The sequence below is a fragment of the Mesoplodon densirostris genome, chromosome 12 (genome assembly GCF_025265405.1).
Source record: "Mesoplodon densirostris isolate mMesDen1 chromosome 12, mMesDen1 primary haplotype, whole genome shotgun sequence".
In the NCBI taxonomy this organism is placed as follows: domain Eukaryota; kingdom Metazoa; phylum Chordata; class Mammalia; order Artiodactyla; family Ziphiidae; genus Mesoplodon; species Mesoplodon densirostris.
In genome coordinates this window covers 65,025,566-65,045,772 of record NC_082672.1, presented here as the reverse complement: position 1 = coordinate 65,045,772, position 20,207 = coordinate 65,025,566, and positions in this window count along the sequence as shown.

Sequence of the window (20,207 nt, the reverse complement as noted above, 5' to 3'; positions counted from 1 at the left end):
GATGGAAGTGAGCACCATTATAGTATTGCATTGATTTATGTAATTATTTAATTAATCTGGTTGTCCAATTACACTGCAAACTCCATGAGGACAGAAACAGCATTTATTTGCTCACCACTGTATCCCCAGTACCTGGAACAAAGTGTCAATATATACTGAGTAAGTATTCATTAAATGAACATGATATTTTCTAAATGAAATAAAAGTTGCTTAAAAAATCAGTAGGACATCTGAAGGATCAGTCAATATGTGAAAAATATACACAAGTTAGAAGAAAGACAAAAGATTACATGAGAAGGAGATGTTAAAGAAGGCTGAGACAGATAGGGAACACAGGAGGAAGGAATGGATGAACCACAGAAGGGAAGCACAATGCCTGGCATACTGTGTTAACTCAATATAATACCTCTTCGAAGATTGAATGAATGTTATCTTTGAAGACTAGAAATAATACATTTTTCTTTGGAGATAAGATGAAAGAATAATTATTAGGACAATTTCTATTTTGAAGTTTAACAAATTTCCTTAGTATGATTTTTGTCCTTAGAAGTAAAAAGTCCTTTGCTGTCTGGATTGCAGATCTATCCTCTGCAAGCCAAAACCTCTATCCTTGTAGCTACTTGCATTGTAAATTACTAACATCTTATCAAATGTTCCAAAAGGAACTCTGTAAACTAACTTTCTTGTTTTGGGCTCTTAGCAACATGCTCCACTTTCCTGAACTAAGCATTTCATCTTATTTAGCTTATTCCAGCTTCTCTCCATTCTTATTCTCTTAACTTCTATTACATCAAACCAGTTGACGGTTCTGACTTCCAAACTTGATTATCAGGGACTCCTATTCTCCCATTTGTAGATCATCACTATCCCACTATGTCTTCCCATCACATTTCCATGTTCTTCTTCCTCTTAAGCATTAGCAAACCCAATAGCTGCTCTGTACCTTGATTATAGTACAATTTCTTTAGTATCATCCAAACTGGACATTATCTTAATCTAAAATGACTCTGGGGAAGGAAAGTTTTATCTCCTTCAAGTGCACACTCTCTTGGTTGGCCTTAAGGCAAATTAATAGAGCTAGGTCAGGATATACATACTGCCCTTCTTGATACTAAAGGACTTGTAATAATAGCACACACTCTCTGGCTATTTCCCAGGCAGAATTCCTTAGGGTTAAGTCACATTAAAAATTCAAATTCTCCCATATTAACATAAATTGAAAAAAGAAACGTATAATGAAAGAAGTAGTTGGAAATCATCTTTTCCTTCATGTCAAAACTAGTTCCTGAAATTCGTTTCTTGGAATAATCTAGCATACAGGTCTCTGGAAATAAAATGCCTTGAAACAGAATTTTCTCACAAATTTTCATACTGATAGCCAGTCACCAAGGATGGTGAGGACAGTAGAAGGATCTCACCCTATCGGTGATCCTTAACATATAAACTTCAGCCTGAAATATCAATGAAATTCTTTAGTGCACACAGAGGCAGATATTCATATTATAAATATTCCTGTCCTAATGGGATTTCCATAACTGCAGAATTGAGATTTTACCTCTGTTTATCAGATAATGATGAATTTTTGGCTTTCTGATAATATGTGATTTTTTGGTTTCCTCCCTAAATAATTAGTTTAAAATGTTAGCAATTTTAAAACTTCATTATGTGTTGACTGAATGTACCTCCTGGTTTGCCCAGAACAGTATCAGTTTAAGATTCTTATTTTTGTATAATTATTAACGGTGCCTTCTACTCTCTGAAGGTTGCATGATAAATTGTGTGGTCACCTAATTATAAGGCTTTGATGACTAGCAGTAAATGTTCTAAAGCAACTTGCAGGAATAGTGCTCTAGAAACCATATGTTTAAAAGTATAATATTTACCTATCTAAAGGCATGCAATGTGTTTGTCTACTCAAAGAACACTTTTAAAAGGAAAAAAAAATCTCTCAGCAGAGGCCCTGGGTATGAATATTTAGAATCCATGATTAGATTCCTTTGAAAATGTCACATTAGTTATTACCACTGCACTGTGCAAATTGCATTCATCTCCCTAGTGGTCATGAAATGAGAGGAACAATAGTTTATCACCCACTTCACAAATAGATGTAGTACCCAGCTAACAATTTCCTAGGGAATCTTCTCACATACTTGGTGTGGAAAGGACTGACACATGTCAAACCTTGTCCCCTCTCTTGTGTTTGAGAAAAAAGTGTAGCAAACTAAATCTTTGGTTTTTCTGGGGACAAATAAATATTACATTGGTAGATTAATGAAAAGACATTTAACTTCCAGTTTGCAAGACAAAAATATATCTGTAGCAAATCCTACCACAATGGTATTTAAACAATATGTTAATGGCTTGAAACATCTGTAATACTGTAACTAGTTCTAACAACATGCTGGTTTTAAGCACTGATGGGAAACAGCATGTAAGCTCCAGGGAAAACTGCTCTTTGACAAATTATTACCTCCCCCTCATACCAGTTCACTCTCTCCCCACTTCAGGACACCCATATTGTTCAGAAATTATTGCTAAAAAGGAAATTCTAACTGTTCTCAGAGTTTGCCAACCCATCAAGGATCTAATTTGTACAAGCTAGCCTCTAAAAATAAGAAAAAATTATAACACAAAGAAGAAGAGTAAAGTCTAAGATAATCCCAAGAATAAAAAAATACCTGATCATCTTTTTGTAATTGAGTCATTACTGCACAATGTGTTATGACTTCAAAGCAAGTTCTTCTCTGATAGGAAATGAATTATACCTAAACGGATTGGCATAGGCAGAGAAATCATATTTAGAAGACCATAGAGAATTGTGAAAAGTATTAATAGTATATACTATATTTATTTATTTTATATAAAAGAAAAGAATGCTTTATTTAGAAAACTGAACAGGATTACTTAACTGAATGGTCAATATAGAAACTAGAAGATGACATGGGTTTATACAGGTATAATCTAGACATTAGAGCAACATAAAAGAAAATATATAAAGAGAAAATAAGTAATGAGACCATAGAGGAGTGATTTGAACACTTTAAATAATTTTGTGGTGCCAGTTGTACCCAAATTATTTTCCAGGGACTTTAAAGAATCTGTGAATAAACTGCTTATAGAATGGAGACACACTAGAGGACAGGAAACATTCATATGTGTTCTGGTTTTTCAATGGCAGCAAAGGATCAGCTCTGGAAATTGCCAAAAAGTGCTTTATTAAAGCTCTCGGCAAAATTCTACATTGAGCCATTTCACATGTACAAAATTCAAAAAACAAAAATATCAATGTCAGGGATGGTCTAGGGTCCTTTCTTTTATGAGTTCAAAACAAACTTGAAGCTCCACAAAATAAAATTAGGCTGCTGAGCAACTTTATGCTTTTATTTATAAGGTCCCTCATCAGTCCACACAGGGTTCAAGTTGCATTTTGCTTCCCCTATTTGCCTTACCTTCCTGTGATATGGAGTTGCTCTAGGGAATATGGTGGGAAAGAGGAGAAGAGATGCTGTAATATGCCAAGCCTGGAACCATTCCATCTTGTATGTGTGGTCTCCAACTTGTCTATCCCACTGGGTACATCTCTCACAAAAGAAGTGGAAGGCATTTTTACATTACTACATACAAAAAAGTCTCCTTGAGTGTCAATTTTCTCAGTGACAACTCACAGCCTGGCTGTTACCCAACCTATAAATCCCTGATTTGCTTTCTCCTCATTACCAAAGACCAGCTGTGTGCTTACCAGGAATCCCTTTGGGTCAAACTTTTTCCATCCTTGTTTTGGCACCAGAAGTTTTGAGGCATACATTGATGGATTCCTTGTTTGTCACATTCCTAAATCCCTGCTTCTCCATTGTGGACCATGCTCTGGAGGACTTGGAAACTTTATTTCCTGCATCCTTCTGTCCCTAGAATTCCAAAAGAAGTCTTCTAATGTCCCTTTTTTCTTATGTTGCCCAGTTATACAGATCCTTCCTTGTTTGAAGTAAGTAAAGCCCAGATAGAGATTTTTAGTTTTTTTTTTTTATATACTTTTCACTCCCTCCTCTCCTTATTTTGTCCATGAAGAAAGAAAACTTTCCCCCAAAGTGTCCTTCATTCAACAAACAGATACTATACTATACTAGAAATCAATCACAAAAAAGTGGAGATTAAACAACAGGCTACTGAACAACAAATAGGTCATCAAATCAAAATAAAAATTAAAAATACATAGAGACAGGGCTTCCCTGGTGAGGCAGTGGTTGAGAGTCTGCCTGCCGATGCAGTGGACACGGGTTTGTGCCCCGGTCCGGGAAGATCCCACATGCTGCGGAGTGGCTGGGCCCGTGAGCCATGGTCGCTGAGCCTGCGCGTCCGGAGCCTGTGCTCCGCAATGGGAGAGGCCATGACAGTGAGATGTCCACATACCACAAAAAAAAAAAAAAAAAAAAAAAAACCTAGAGACAAATAAAAACAGAAATATGACATACCAAAATCTATGGGTTGCAACAAAAGCAGTTCTAAGAGGGAAGTTTGTAGCAATACAGGCCTACCTCAACAAACAAGAAAAAGCCCAAATAAAAAAATCTGACTCTATACCTAAAGGAACTAAACAAAGGAGTAAAAAATGTAGCCCAAAATTAGTAGAAGAAAGAAAATAATAAGGATCAGAGTGGAAATAAATTAAACAGAGACTAAAGAAAGAAACAATGGAAAATATCAACAAAGTTAAGAGCTGGTTCTTTGAAAAGATAAAAAGAAATTGACAAAACTTCAGTTAGAATAAACAAGAAAAAAAGAGGAAACTCAAAATCGGAAATGGAAAAGGAGAAATTACAACTGATACCATAGAAACATAAAGGATTATAAGAATACTACAAAAATTATACATCAACAAATTGAATAACCTAGAAGAAATGGATACATTCCTAAAAACATACAATCTTCCAAGACTGAATCATGAACAAACAGAAAATCTGAATAGACTGAATACTAGTAAAGCAATTGGATAGGGAGATGAAGATCAAAACCACAATAAAATATCACCTTACACCTGTCAGAATGACTATTATAAAAAAGACAACAAATAAGTGTTGACAAAGGTATGGAGAAAGGGAACACTCATGCACTGTTGGTGGGATGTAAACTGGTGCAGCCACTATGGAAAACAGTATAGATTCCTCAAAAAAATTAAGAATTGAAGTATCATATGACCCAGTTATTCCACTCTAGGATATTTGTCCAAAGAACATGCAAACACTAATTCAAAAAGGTGTATGCACCCCAATGGTCATTGCAGCATTATTTACAACAGCCAAAAATATGGAAACAACCTAAGTGTCCATTGCTGGATAAAGAATCGATAAAGAAGATGTGGAACATATACAGAATGGAATGTTATTCAGCCATAAAAAAATGAATGATATCCTGCCATTTGTAACAATGTGGATGGACTTGAAGATATTATACTAAGTGAAATAAGTCAGAGGAAGAAAGACAAATGTTGTACAATTTTATTTATATATAGAATATATATATATATATATAGAATCTTAAAAAATGAACAAACAAAATAAAATAAAAGACACAGAGATCAGATTAGTGCTTACAGAAAGGAAGGGTGTTGGAAGGGTGGATGAAATAGGTAAAGGAGTTTCACTGTATGATGATGGATGGTGACTAGACTTGTGGTGGTGATAACTTTGTAGTGTATACCAATGTCAAATTATAATGCTGTACACCTGAAAGTTGCATTAAAATGTTCCAGATACTGTGCTTTGATCTTGTAGCTACATTAGATGTGCCCAACATATGCCATGGCCACTACCAGTGCGGAGGAGTAAAGAACTCTGAGGTGAAGATATTATCTGGGAAGTCAATGCAGCAGTTTTAAGTGACTATGCCAAAAGTCAAAGCAATGATAGAAAATCTGTGAGCTTGATGATGGCATGAAAACTATTCCATGACTCTCCAGCATCTTTTAATGACCAAATTATGAGGAATAAGGGCATATATGAAAGAAGATGTAGAAGTTCTAAGTAAGAAGGGGCTCAGAGATAGACACAAGTTGTACAGAATTAAGAGAGAGAGCAAAGTATCCAATAGCAGTAGAAAGAGTAGAGAATCAGGGAACTTTATAAAGGGTATGTGAGTCATAAGGATAGCCGTGTTTGAATCTTTCATGGGTCCTACACCTTCTGTGGCCTGGCATTATTGCATTTCTAACCATCCCTGAATGTTTGCAATTTCTTTTATTTTTATACATATGTACCCTACAACTGAAACTTTACTAAAATAATACTTTTCAGCAATTATTGAGCAATCAAAATGAACCATATAGGAACTGTGTGCTTTCCATATATTATTTATCCTAAATTTAAAATATAAAGTAAATATTGTCACTCCTATTTTTTATAGTGAGAAACTGAGGGTCAGACTGATGAAAAATAGTGTAGTGCTAAAACAGAAGAGTATTTTAAACAGTTTTGATACAAATATACATATAAAATTATAAATTTTCACTCATTAGTTTGATGAAATATTTTTTTTGTTGTTGTTGTTGTCGTACACGGGCCTCTCACTGTTGTGGCCTCTCCCGTTGCTGAGCACAGGCTCCGGACGTGCAGGCTCAGCGGCCATGGCTCACGGGCCCAGCCGCTCCGCTGCATGTGGGATCTTCCCGGACCAGGGCACGAACCCATGTCCCCTGCATCAGCAGGCAGACTCTCAACCACTGCGCCACCAGGGAAGCCCCTGATGAAATATTTTAAACAGTTTTGATACAAATACACATATAAAATTATACATTTTCACTCATTAGTTTGATGAAATATTGGTTCATATTGTATTTAACTATATTCTTTTTCTCCCTTTATTTACATTTTGCTTACCAAAATTCACGAATCATATTAGTCCTTTTCTAAACATATATTGAAAATATAAATCTACCTAATCTCTTAGTTTATAAAGTTTATGAAAAAGAATAAAATTCAATATAAATTTTATTTACATTTATTTACATTTCTAGCCCTTTATCATCTAATAGGAAATTGAACTACTGGTAAACAGACATGGTGGAACTTTTTCTATTAAATATACTCATTTATAACCTGTCTATAATATCTTGAACCTGCCTTGTTGAACAAAGAAAAGAGAATGGGGCAGTTCTCAGAGGGGAAGCCGGGAATGAAATGGTGGTCAGGGGACTGGTGGGGAAGAACAGTTAGTGACATTATAGCCCCATTTCCCTAAAATTTGAAGTTTCTCTTTTTTTAAGCTCCTTCCTGATGAGGAAATAATCATCCCATTCTATTGGATGTGGCATCTGATACTTCTCTGCAGAAACCTGAAGAACCACTGGTTAACCCATTCTTCTATTTACCTATATCCAAGATGAGGGATGCTCCATTACTCTGGGCTCTGGAGTAAAGAGCTAAACTGACCCATGATGAACAAGCAGCATGAGTGAGAAATAAATGGTTTTTCTTGAGCCACTGAGATTTGGGGTGTCATTTATTGCTACAGCCTAATTAATCTAAGCTGATTGTACAGAAAATGATACCCAAAAGTGAAATGCTGCTATAACAAAAGAAAAATACAAAATATTGTCTTTTAAGTGCCACATAGTAGGTGGTGAGGAAGTTATTAATGAAGGCAGGAAAGATGGTGACATATGTTTGCAGTGGCAAAACAATCAGTAAAACTATTATCTGCTATATCTTAGAAAGCAGATAAGGTACCTAATGTACATCTTGGTTTTGGTTGCAGAAGTGAGAAATTAGGATATTAAGAGCTTCAGTTGTTTGCATTTGACAAGACAAAATGAAATGAGTTCAAACAAGACTTGAACAGATTGCAAATACATTTGGAAGATGATTGAGAAAGTCCTGAAATTCCAGGAAGTATATGGTAGGAGATGTAACTGGTTATCATATCCAACAAGAAAAGATATAAACTAAGAAGGCCTTTGAAAAACAATGGCTGATTAAAACTCAGTCTCCCTGGAAATATGCAGCAAATCAAGGCATACTTGTAACTCCCTGAAAGAAAGAGAAAGAGAGAAAGAAAGAGAGAGAAAGAAAAGAATTCATGAGAATCTAGGCACCCAGTGAATCCTTTCCAATGGTTAAAATGACTCAAGTAAGAAACTGAAAGTATCGCTATCTTAAGAAAATTGATAGACTCATATCATTGCAAAATACATTGAGAGAGAAAGACTTGTTTTATTAAACATGTGGATTTTAGCTATTTACAAGCAGAGCTGATTGTAACCAAATAGATAAAAAGCTGCCTCAGGTTCTTAAGAGAACTGCATGGTCAAAAGAACCATCAGGGCTTCCCTCGTGGAGCAGTGGTTGAGAGTCCGCCTGCCGACGCGGGGGACACGGCTTCGTGCCCCAGTCCGGGAGGATCCCACATGCCGTGGAGCGACTAGGCCCGTGAGCCATGGCCGCTGAGCCTGCGTGTCCGGAACCTGTGCTCCGCAACGGGAGAGGCCACAACAGTGAGAGGCCTGCGTACCGCAAAAAAAAAAAAAAGAACCATCAGACTAAAAGACCTAGAAACTTAACTCACTTTTGCAATCCCAATCTGTACTGGCTGAAAGCAGGCTGAGAAATCTGCTCAGCCCCCACGGAAGACATATTTTTCTAATTTCCCTTCAGATTTAACCACGAAGGCAAATTGAAAACCAAGGAACTTCCAGTGAGCAGAGCCCAGAGCCATGAGAAACAGTTGATAGGGGAGCTACTCCCAGTGAGCAATAAGGAACCCAAGCCTGACCAGGAGGGCCTATGCTGCCCACACCTACCCCCCAAACCATGAAACTCCAATTCAGAAAAGCCTCTCCGAGACCACCAGATTTAGGTCTGGGCTTTCCCATATTGTTCTCACAAGACTGTGTACTGCCATTTATATTTTTTAATCTCATTTTATAAGCATACATTTATATTTGTGATTATTTCATTAATTCATGGCTTACTGACAAAATTATAATCTCTGTGAAGGCAAGGACTCTACAGATATTCCGTGTCTTACGATGGTGTTCTGTCCTGATAAACCTATCATAAATTGAATATATTATAAGTCAAAAATGCATTTGATAGACCTAGCCTACCTTAAACACCATCATAGCTTAACCTAGTCTACCTTAAACATGCTCAGAACACTTACATTAGCCCACAGTTGGGCAAAATCATCTAACACAAAGCCTAACAAAGTGTTATATTTTGTTATACTTTGCTATACTTATAACGAACTGTTGAATATCTCATGTAATTTATTGAATACTGTACTGAACATGAAAAGCAGAGTGGTTGCATAGATGCAGAATGGTTATAAGTGTATCTGTTTTTTGTGGCTTACTGGGAGCTGTGGCTTAACTGACACTGCCCAGCATCATGAGAGAGTATCATACCACATATGGATACCCTGTAAAGATCAAAATTCAAAATTTGAAGTACAGTTTCTACTGAAAGCTTATTCCTTTAGCACCATGTAAAGTCGAAAAATTATAAGTCAAACCATGGTAAATCAAGGACCATCTGTATTTTGGCTCACCATTATAGTTCGAGAACCTAGTCCCATACCTAGCACATGATAAGTAACTGACAAATGTTTGTTAAATGAATGTGTTTTTTTCTTTTTGTGAGTGTTTTGAAATAGAATTCCCAGTGTCCCTTTGACCTGTAAGAGCAGGTTGATAAGTAGTGTGAATAGTAATTCCTTGACCTCCTTATCTTTTCCTGGTGCCCTTTAATCCAGTTCGGAACTGAGCACTGTTATACTTCTAGAGGCTCTTAAGTATGACCACAAGTCCTGGTTTGCCTGGGATGGAGTTGTTTGCACCAGGTGTCCAGGCATAATTATTCACAACACTCCCTTTCCCTCTGAAAAGTGCCAGGTTTAGATAACAAATTATATAGTACCCCTACTCTTGGCTGAGGCCACCATGCTTGAATCTTTTCACACCCAGTATAAAACGTCAGGGTTCCCCAAGTTCAAAATAAAGAAATGAAATTCATCCCTTTTAGGAACTAGACTAGAGTAAAACAGAGGCAGAAGTCCAGTTACAGGTTTTGTTTGTTTGTTTGTTTGTTTGTTTCTGATGAGTTATTATGGTTATTTAACCTGGTCTATTAAAAAATAAAACTGGTTGGACACAACTTCCCTCAACTGAACAAAAAATGCAAAGGAGGTCAATACCAGTAATAAATGGCAACAAGTGCCAAATTGCTCTCCATTTTTAGGACCCAAAGACTCTGAAAAGGTTCCATACAAGACAACAAGATATATGGGAATTCCTCTGCCTTGGAGAGACTCCCACACTGAGTTCAACTGTGATGTCTCTATATTAGAGGTCTTTATTGCTAGAGCAAATGAAAATGCAATCTGAGGGGAGTGAACAACTTGGAAAATCCCACACTGTTAATAAATTAGGTCTTTTAAAAAAGGAACATCCTGGCAAGCTCAAATAAATCAATGTGACTCTAAGAAACAACACTGAAAGGTAAATGTGCTTTCAGGGTTACATCTTTGTTCTCTTTCTTAGCTATTTGACTCATGTGGTGAAGTAAATTTCTCTTGATTTTTTTTGCTTTCATGATCTCCAAGTTACTGAGCCCAACCGACTTAACTCACCAGAGTTTTAATTACAAAGCAACAGAGTTGCTACACAGAATGGCAACATCACATAACTGAACCAACTGGGCCCAAGACGTGTGGCTGGAATCCTGTATTCCCTTCATGTTATAAAGATGAGAGACTGGCCAGATGCCTTAACAGCAGGGCTTCTTTTTGATAAAAGGTAATTAAACCTTACAAACAAGTGTAGTGATTTGAGTTCTTACAGAACCAAACCAGTTAACATAGTCGACAAAAACACCAGCACGAGAGACACAAAAACTGAACGAGTCACTCTGATGGGAGTTTTAAATATTTCTCTTCCTTCTCATCATCTCTTCAAAGTAAATAATTAGCTGCCCCACTTTTTTCCTTTGGTCCAAATGAAATAATAGCTCAGAATTAGGAAAAATAACATACTTGCTAAATGTTAGAAAAATAAGCCCCAGGGTTTCAAAGTACTCAGACCTATTTTTCAGTTTGCCAGTTTGCCCAAGGACTGTTCCAGTTGTAATACAGTTAATTTAAGCATAAATATACCTAACAAAATTTAACTGTTAAATAATTAAGTCCTAATATCAGTATCTGTTTCTTAGTCACTCACTAAAAAACTAGAGTAAGCCACTATTGCTAGGAATATTCTTTCCATTCATATTCCATGAATAGTCCTCCACTTCTTCCAAGTTCTGCTGTCTTTTCTCTGTGTCTCACACTGCTTTCATCTCTGCTGGTTTGTGCTTTTCTGTTTCTGTTTATGAGGAATATTGGCTTCCTGCCTATCTATTTCCCTGCAATGTCTCCTATTCTACAATTCTGATCAGACTACAGAGAAGGTATCTATGTTTTGTTGTTGTTGTTGTTTGTTTGTTTGTTTTGTTTGTTTGTTTTTTGTGGTACCCGGGCCTCTCACTGTTGTGGCCTCTCCCGTTGCGGAGCACAGGCTCCGGACTCACAGGCTCAGTGGCCATGGCTCACGGGCCCAGCCGCTCCGTGGCATGTGGGATCTTCCTGGACCGGGGCACGAACCCGTGTCCCCTGCATCGTCAGGCGGACTCTCAACCACTGCGCCACCAGGGAAGTCCGGGATCTATGTTTTATAATATTTTGAGAAGCAACTAACTTCGTGATTGACATCCAAATTGAAAACTGATTTTCCTCATTGGCCAGAATCATGGAAACCATTGAAAATTCTATGGAACTTGAGTGATACCATTAAACAGACTTTTGGCCACAACAATTCTGGATGAAACTCTTTTTTAATGATTTCCCACTCAGCATCATATGCGACACATATACAGTGCTGCCTCTAAATATACATTGTTTAAAACCTCCATGTATACATAGTCATGTTTTGTGTTTTCTTTTTAAACCAGCTTTTGTAGTATATATTTGAGTGATTATTCAAAGTTTTAGTGAAATTTTATAACTTTCAATTGCTTTCTCTGAAAGTAGCTTTGCCCTTTTTTTCTCTCATAAAAGAGATGACCATTTTACACAATAAAAGTTTTATGTTTTATTACTTGTTGAGCATACTCAGCATTTGAATTTCTTTCTTTTTTTTATCTTCACCTGGCTTCATCAAAATAAAACTCCCCTCTAGATACGTATTCCTTTATTATCAATATGAATTAATTATATGGTTATTTTAGAATGTATGGGTATTTAAAACTTCATTTTATTAAAACTAATTTTAAATAAGGATTACACGTAGCTATTTTTTGATGTTGTTCTATGTCCTGCTGGTTTTTCAGGATGAATATTTGTACCATAACAGAATATATTGAGTTGGGTTTTAAACTATATTTTGGTAAGAAGAGTAACTTCCTGATTGTAGTTTAAGCTGGAAAATGGGGTACATATAAGAGAAAACAATTTGAATAGTGGAATTTGGTTTCAGGCATAAAAGCTTTAAAGTAAATTCAATACTCCATATAGTTAAAGATCATTTAAATAAAAATCATGAAAAATGAAAAATAAACAAACCCCAAAAAGCTTTCTAATTAACTCTATACATATCAGTATCATAAAAGTATATAAAGAGCAGGGAATAGATTGAATCATTTTTCTGTGTAGTTTGGGAAGATTTTGCCAAATCTAGGAAATCTTCCTTTAAAACAAACAAGCAAACAAAATGGTACTGTAAATGTACTACACACCAAATAGTGAACACACACTGAGCTGTAACAACAAATGATCTGTATATCCTATACACACACAGACCAATTCGTTCAGGGTTTGTGTACCTCAGGGGACACTGGTGACTTAAAAAAAAAAAAACACGGTAAGAGGAGGGCAATAATGTTTCTTACATTAAATTATCATATCTTATGACATCTTTTGTTTATGCCTGAACATTTTTCAGGCTCTACCAGAAAATAGTCAACAGGACATAGACTTGTTCTAGAAATTGATGTAGCTCACTTTGCCAGTCTTAGGTGAGTTACAAGAACAGACAAGACATCAATTTGTATTTGTAACTATGGAGAAATGACCTGCAGGGCACTATTTTTTTTTCTTGTGGTTAAACAAACAAACACACACACATGAGATCTACCTTCAACAAATTTTAAGTGTTCAGTACAGTATTGTTAACTATAAGTATATTGTCACACAGCTGATCTCTGGAAATGTTTCCTCTTGCATTAACTGAAACTTTATACCCGTGGACCAGCAACTAATTTTAACCACTGAGACTTCAGAAAGCCTTTTAAATCTTGCGACTAAAAACTTATTCCTCAGACCAGCAGCTCTAGCATCACCTGGGTGCTTACAAAAATGCAGGATCTCAGCCCCATCCTCAGACCTACCGAGTGAAAATCACTCTGGCATGTTATCAAGATCCCCATTTGAAGGTATATTAAAGTTCGAAACCCATGGCTTTAAAACACTGCTTTGCTCAATGTCTGTAAGTCAAAAATCTTAAGAGTAAGCAAACATATTTTGTCTGTTGTGGAGAACTGTGAATGAAATTTGTTAAAACAATGCTTAATTTTGTAAATTTGTGGTCAGGGGTTACTATTCTCTTTAGTGAGTCATTCACACACACACATTGTCTTTAAAAGAGGAAGGTGTTTGCTTTCAGAACACCTTCCAATTGTTGCCTCCTAAAGAGCCTGTGTTTTTCTGGAAGTAATTCTGTTTCCATGGCTTTACCTACAGTCTGCCAGGGTTCCAAAATGTTTCAGTACTATTCAGCATGGCCATGCAGTTCTGCTTCTTTTTCATTATTTTTGTTGCTTTTGGCTCCACTGCTGTATACGTCCTATGTCCTGTAATACTAAGCAATCCAGTGTGCAATTCTAAAAGTATCATTCACAACAAATAACTGCCTTGGTCTGTTTTGAGAAAAATACCTTAAATGTGTTCTTTTATTCCCCAAAAGAGCTACAAGATAGAAAATACCCCCGAAAGTCATTTTCTTCAGGAATCGTTTATACGCAGATTTAGGGAGCTTTTTGGTAAAGACAACTCGTTGGTACATGAATGTCAGGCCACTCTCTGAAGTAAGGGAGCAGAAATCATGACAAGGCAAATACATTCTCCTCTTAACTTAGCATCAAACTTAATTTGTTTCTCATTCCTCTGATGGTACTTGAATTTGGGAGTTTAGGGCAAAATGTAACAAACCTGGGTATTAAATCTGAAAAAACAGTGTAACTTAGACTGTACTTTTCCCCCATTTATTTTTTTAATTCTTTCCTAAATCTATTTTTAATATTCTAATTGGGCAATAAAATGGGCACATTCTGAGAACTTACGGCACACTATTCTATGATATCCACCACAATTATGCTTTACTACTAGACATTTTGTCAATCTTTTTCATTAAAAAATTAAAGTGTCCCTATAATTACTACTTGGAGGAGCATTCTTCAGATTTTAACCACATTTTTTAAACTGAAAATTGAACATACAAACGAGGGACGGCGTCTGTTTCTGCCTCTGCTTAATGGTGCGAGAGGGAACCTGGAAAGTTAGTGGTTTCTGAGGACTGACATCTGGGGAAACGATCCACGTCAATAGACAATCCATTCAGCTTTGTGAAAATGTGATCACATACTACGTACACTTTCTCATCACCTGGGTAGGTTGAGACTGTAGCAAGCCCAGACCCCTAATCTGATCCTCTCAGGCAGCTAGATTGCTGGAAGCTTTGCAATGCCCCCGTGAACCTCACACTTCTGGTAATAGGAAATGTCTTCTAGTCTGTGTTGAGAAAATCAGAAACTGGCAATAATTGCATTTGCCTAGGACAAGTTTCTTCTGTTGTTCAAATAAGCAGAAAATGTAAAATATGTGTCCAGGTAATCACAGTAATTTAATAAGCAAAATTTAAGTTGCATAGTTAAAAATACATTTTCATCATTGATTTGAAATCACTAGAATTGTATTAATACTCACAGTTTAAACTATTAGCATTTAGACATTGTATCTAACCCTTCCAAATTGCTTACATGGTCACATGATAAGTAAAAATGATGTAACGTCATGTCAAAGGGACTCCTATAGAAAATGTTCTAGGGTTAGAGCAGCGACCTCTCCTTTTCCTATTCTGGATGCAAACTTCTCCCACTGCGAGCATCATGCATGAACTTTCATACCTTACAATGTTAGAAAGTCTATATGCATGTAATATCCACAGTGAGGGCTTTCTTGTGTTTTTAATAAAAGAATTAAACTTTGCTGGAAAGTGAAAGGAAAAGTTGTTCTTTAAAAAAAAAATAAAACATCACAGTATAGGTAAAACCTCTGGGGATTCAACAGTACTTGAAAGACTACTTTTAAGTATTCTTGATCTAAGTGATCTAAGGGAATTGTGAGAATTAATGAATAGTGGGTTGCAGACTAGGTCAAAACAGAACTTCTCTACCCTGTTACCTCCAAAAGTTTTTATTAGAGAAGCACATTCTTATCTCACCACTTGGATTTATTCAGTTGGATATTTGCATTTAAAATAGTCATTTAAATACTAGATAGTTTATGGAAGTCTAATGAAATTACAGAAATAAAGCCATTCATTTTCAAAATATGCCAGAATTTCATCTATTAGAGAAATCAATTTGAAATGTAAATGATATAACTTCAGTACATAGTAATGGAGTTCCTGTTATGTATAAAACACAAGGTTAGGCACTGGAGGGAGTGTGAAAAAGCTTAAGGCCATTGCTGTTCTCCACATGAATATCACCTAATCAGCGAGAAAGACGAGCATGAATTATTTTAATTAAACTTACAAGCAATAAATAACAATAAATCCACCATACCAAATGTACCCCAGTTGGGGCTTCCCTGGTGGCACAGTGGTTGAGAGTCTGCCTGCCAATGCAGGGGACACGGGTTCGTGCCCCGGTCCGGGAATATCCCACATGCCTCGGAGCGGCTGGGCCCATGAGCCACAGCTGCTGAGCCTGTGCGTCTGGAGTCTGTGCTCCGCAACAGGAGAGGCCGCGATAGTGAGAGGCCCGCGCACCGTGATGAAGAGTGGCCCCCGCTTGCCACAACTAGAAACGAAGACCCAACACAGCAAAAACAAAAATAAATAAATTAATAAATGTACCCCAGTCAATATAGTGAAATAAAAGGTACCAGTAGTATCATAAGGCCACATATTTTGAACAAAGAGGATGAAATCATGCAGTACATACACAAAGATGAGATAGTTTGGTTGAGAGAAGGAAGCCAATCTTGACTCTATTTAGTGAGGACCACTTCAGCCAGAGTCAACAAATTTCTCTGTAAAGGACCAGACTGTATATATTTTTGACTTTGTGGGTCATTCAGTTTCTGTCACAACTACTCAGTATTACCTTTGAAATGCAAAAGCAGTCATAGACAATATGTAAACATAAATGAATGTATCTCTGTTTGAATTAAACTTTTTTTAAACCTTTTTTAATCCTCTTTTTTTAATGAAGTTGATTTTATTATAGTCTATTTGCAATATTATATTAGTTTCAAGTGATTCAGTACAGCATAGTGATTCAGTATTTATACTCCATTAAAAGTTATTACAAAATAATGGCTATAATTCCCTGTGCTGTACAATATATCCTTATTGCTTATCTATTTTATATATAGTATTGTATCTCTTAATTCTGTACCCCTAATTTGCCCCTACCCTCTTCTCTTGCCCCTCTTGTAACCATTGGTTTGTTTACAAAAATAGGTAGTGGGGGACCAGATTTGGCCAGCTGGCCATAGTTGACCAACCCCTGCTCTACATAATGCTTAAATTACCTCTTGAAAAGCAAATTCCTGTTTAAGGGTATTTGTTGGTTGTAGTATTTGTATATGTGATAAACCAACCACCTGAAAAGTGACTCTAAAGATTACAACTCTGTCGTGTGTGCAATTTGTGCTGTCGAGTGTTGCAATTACTCAGAATATATATTGAACAGGGACCATTAAATGGCTTAATATGGGGAAGATAAAACACTAGAGGATATATTTCATGGGACAATTTTATTATAGCCTCAGGGGATAGACTAGATAAGTTGCAGCATTTTTCCCATTTCTATTTTCTGTATTTTTATGATTTATTCAAGATGAATTAATGCAACAGTTTTTTTTACTTCAGATTCCATGTATTGAAGTTTAATAAGCTACAAACACTAGTCACAATAAACTATTTCCTTCAAATGACAAAAAAAAATTATTTTCACATTCGCTTAAAGGAGACGTATTACAAACACATACATGCAGAGCTATCAAACTAAAGATGTCATAACCCATTGCAAATACCAACAGGTTCCCTAAATTAGAAGATATATTTGGCATCTCTAATTTAATTCAGTTTACCACATTGACTACATTTTTTATTCCCTAGGAAATTGTAAGAATAAAATATTGTAGCTTTCATTCAAAGATGAATATCATGAAGGGTGAAAGGAAAACTGTGTGAAATACTTGCAATAAAGAACTCAATATCTAACCTGTAAGTATAGTAATAAAATTGTGCTTTGCATTGCAAATGGTAACTCTATATTTCTTACCAGCCAGTTTTCAAATGTTGGAAAGACAACATTCCACACTAAGTCTTTAATCTCTGATTAGCTAAAATGTAATTTTTAAATTGACAACTGTAAAAGTTTACTACACATAAATTTTATAAATAAAAACTACAATTGTAATTTATAAATTGATGAGATATTTGTCTACTTAGATTTAATTCCTTTGAAGCTTTATAATTTATAGGTCTAAGCAAATTTATAAGAGAATGAAACTATTTGAAATCCTTCATTGAAACATCCTAGAGCTTTTTTTTTTTTTTTTTTTTTTTTACGCCTGGGAGGTTTTTTTTTTTTTTTTTTTTTTTGTGGTACGCGGGCCTCTCACTGTTGTGGCTTCTCCCATTGCGGAGCACAGGCTCCGGACGCGCAGGCTCCGCGGCCATGGCTCACGGGCCCAGCCGCTCCGCGGCACGTGGGATCCTCCCGGACCAGGGCACGAACCCGTGTCCCCTGCATCGGTAGGCGGACTCTCAACCACTGTGCCACCAGGGAAGCCCCCATCCTAGAGCTTTTAAAATAAGTTTAAGCAAGAAAATTTTAAAATTTGTTCACCTATAAATCTTTAAAAGTTCAGTGGTATGCATAATCTTTAAGAAATTATTTAATTCTATACCTTTACAAATGTTCATAAGGTATCTAGCCCTTGTAATTCTATATGACAATATAGCCTTTCTTGAATATTGGTCTGTCTGGACATTACACAATGAGGACTCTGCATTTTGTTTCAATTAGAGTTGCATCATTAACATTTTTAACATTCAAACTACCCAAAAACCAAAACCTGGGTAGGAGGTCATATTGACTCATTTGAGATCATGTTAGGGTTTAGCATCATTCAGGCTTCTAGTGGATTTTCCATGATAAAACAAGGTAATGATTTTTTTTCTTTATTCAGGGCAATCTCATAGACATATTTTATATTTGCATTTATAAAAGTATCATGGCCTGAGCTGATGTAGGGAAAGATTATAGTTAGAAAGCAAATAGAAACAATATCTTATTTTAGAAATCTTATGCAGAACTGTTTTTCCAGAAGGTGTTCCCAGAGAGTCTCTAATTAGGGAAAGTTTGGCTACATTGCTCTGTTTTCATTGATTGAAATTTTCCTCCAATATCTGTCAACATCTAAGGGAAAACCAACTTTTGAATAGGATAGCCACATTCCTTTTTCTTATTTTTAGATTTGTAATAGTGATAATTTTGTGTCAGCCTAGAAAGAAACTGACTAGATTATTTTGTATTTAAACCTTATTGAAATGTGTTTATTTCAAATGTATCTTCAGTATTGACATTAATCCTGAATAACAAAGAGTAGAATATTTTAAAGAGTTATAACATTTTTACATTTTTCTTTAATTTTCTTTTAATTTCTTTTAAACCTTATTGAAGTGTGTTTATTTCAAATGTATCTTCAGTATTGACATTAATCCTGAATAACAAAGAGTAGAATATTTTAAAGAGTTATAACATTTTTACATTTTTCTTTTAATTTCTTTTTCCATGGAATATTTTCTTCTGAGTTTTCATGTGTTATGAAACCTTCCAGTGGCCAAATATAGTGAATATGCGTGGAAAAACTGAGTGTGTCATTTGCTACTGTGAAAAATTTTAGATTGCATTCTTTAAAATGAATTGCACAATGTCAAAATGCACAATTTGTTATGAACGTCTATTTATTAGGCAGAATTTTATGACTTCAGAATACCTCCAGAATTATCAATTATATGAGGAAAACACAAAATGACTTCTTGCAATTTTACAGTTAATCATATTCAATAATATCAAGAGTCTGAATCCAAATCCCATACTCATATTTGATTCTTGGATACATTTCTGGATACAGATCTGTTTCTTCAGCTAGCTGAATGGAGAAACGAGCTGGAAAAGTTTTGGCAATTTCTGTTACTGTCTCAAAATTCAATGCTGTTATGGATTATCAATTCAGTTCTGGTTATTTATTGTTTTTTTCACATAATGCAGGTAGATATGCTTTATTTTTAAGGTTTTATAATTTAATTTTCTTGCCAATGACCTCCAAGTATATCACAATACACTTTTTATTGAGTCTTAATAAAATTAATTATTCCTTTAAAAACCAATTATTCCTTTTCATACAGGGCCAAACCATTAGTAAAATGTCATAAGTAAAAAATTATATAAGGAATAGCAAAATAGACATTGGGCTTATATAAGCATGTATATTGAAATGTGACAAAAACCTTTGCTTACCTGGACACTTAAATACTTAGTTTCAATTTTAATATGTTATAAATATTAATAGTTCTAGAACTAGAGATAAGTTATTACATAAAATAATCATAAAAATACTGATATATTATGTGCAATGGAGGAAAACTATCATACATAGAATTATCTGTCTCTATAAAAAAGAAATGAACTACTTCTATTCTTATCTTACAAACTTCAGTTAACAGAGTATTATTGAAGAGAGACACCAGAAGTGGTTTTAAACTCATTCATTTACTTATATTTCTATTAACATTTCATGCTGACTTACAAGAACTCTCTTGCGGCTTATTTTGGCTAAACTTTAGAAAACTGTCTTTCTAGTTTATAATCATGCTATTATTTTGCATT